General features: G+C 37.0%; 1 pseudogene; it reads left to right on the top strand.

Moving 5' to 3' along the window:
• Positions 1 to 534: 534 nt before the first annotated feature.
• Positions 535 to 690, top strand: LOC143595318 (U2 spliceosomal RNA; annotated as a pseudogene).
• The last annotated feature ends 870 nt before the right edge of the window (positions 691 to 1,560 follow it).

The raw sequence follows: 1,560 nt of genomic DNA, 5'->3' as shown, positions 1-1,560 counted from the left end.
ATTAGTGTAACCGAATCGACCCGAAAATTGAACCGGTTTGAAACCAATTATGTAGAAACCGGTTTGGAACCAATTGAAACTGTAGGTTCGGAACCGGTTGGAATTTTCTCCACCAAAACCGGTTCCAAACCAGTTAACCGAACGAAGCCGGCCAAAACCGGGCAAAAACCGGTCAATCCCCGAACCGAAACCGATCAAAACTCGAACCGAAACCGATCGTAACATGATAAAAACTGGTTTTAACCCGAATCGAAACCGATCGTAAACCGGTTTTGATTTTGTTGACCAAACTGAACCGGTTTTAACCCAAACAGGTTTTGAGTTTTAAATCGGTTTGTGCACTCTAATGGGAGCTGTGGACCTGGATTTGGATTTGGAGTGTGGAGTAGCTTTATGGGCGGTGGGAGATGCAGCAAACCAAAGCAAAAGGCAAAACTTTGGTGTCCCACATAGACTAAATGAAGAATACAAAGACGAATAGAGTTCTTACATAAACAGCGGCCCAGGAGGTGAGGTGAGGTGAGGTGAGGAAGCATACTTTCTTGGCCTTTAGGCTAAAGTTAAGTGTGGTATCTGTTCTTATTAGTTTAATATTTGGCCCATTTGATATTAATATATTTTTTATGGGAAAAGGCTTGGCACAATAGCTTGCTATTGGGGTCTTTGAGTGTCGCATTAGGGTCAGGCTCTTGTATCATTAGACTATTAATCATTAACTATTGTCACATAATTAGTTTTCATAAAACATAAATCGGTAATTGGGTAGATCGAGTTCAATTGTATTAACAATCTAGTTAAGTTATCGTTTGTCATCACAATCAAACTATTAGGTTTTGTAATTACTGCGCAATCAAGTCAAGTGAATCTGAAATTAAGACTGAATATCACATTACCTGAACCTAGGATGAATACCCTTTAATTAATATTGTTTACAAATCATTAAAAGAAATCATTTTAGTTTAATTAATACTTTTCAAAATTGCTTGACATCGTCTGTCCGCCTTAGTTAAATAATTAATTTAGTTAAAATCATAAAATATTAGATTAACACTTTCCTTAAGTTCTTGTAGAGACGACCTTACTTTCCCGTACTCATAGGTATTTAAGTTAATAAAAATTAATTGTTTGAGCAGACTGCGACAGTCTACGTCAGCCGTCACAATTCAGATTACATGCCTAGGTAGCTGTTTCTCATATTTGAATTCACAATTCATAAATACACCCGATCAATCAAAAATCTGTTTTTACGATTAAGCACGATTAACTCCCGGCAAACGCACCAGTTATAGAAATGTTATATGAGCGTTTACGAGCCAGGAATCTAGTCGCAAATCGATACGTTAATGATCGTGCTCATACATTAAAGGATGATTACATTACATGGATGATGAATACATTAAGGATCTAGAGAGAATCCAGCAACATAATGTTACTGGATAAATATGGCACAGATCTCTATGCAAACTAACTATGGTAGGCCTATTTATAGGCCGGTCTCATTCGTTACACTGTATTAATGAATGAGACCTCTCATTCGTTAACAAGGTTAACGAATAAAGT

The sequence above is a fragment of the Bidens hawaiensis genome, unplaced genomic scaffold (genome assembly GCF_021521415.1).
Source record: "Bidens hawaiensis isolate Kalapana, Puna unplaced genomic scaffold, B.hawaiensis_p1.1 tig00044903_1, whole genome shotgun sequence".
Classification (NCBI taxonomy): Eukaryota; Viridiplantae; Streptophyta; class Magnoliopsida; order Asterales; family Asteraceae; genus Bidens; species Bidens hawaiensis.
This window is presented reverse-complemented; position numbering and strand designations above follow the sequence as displayed.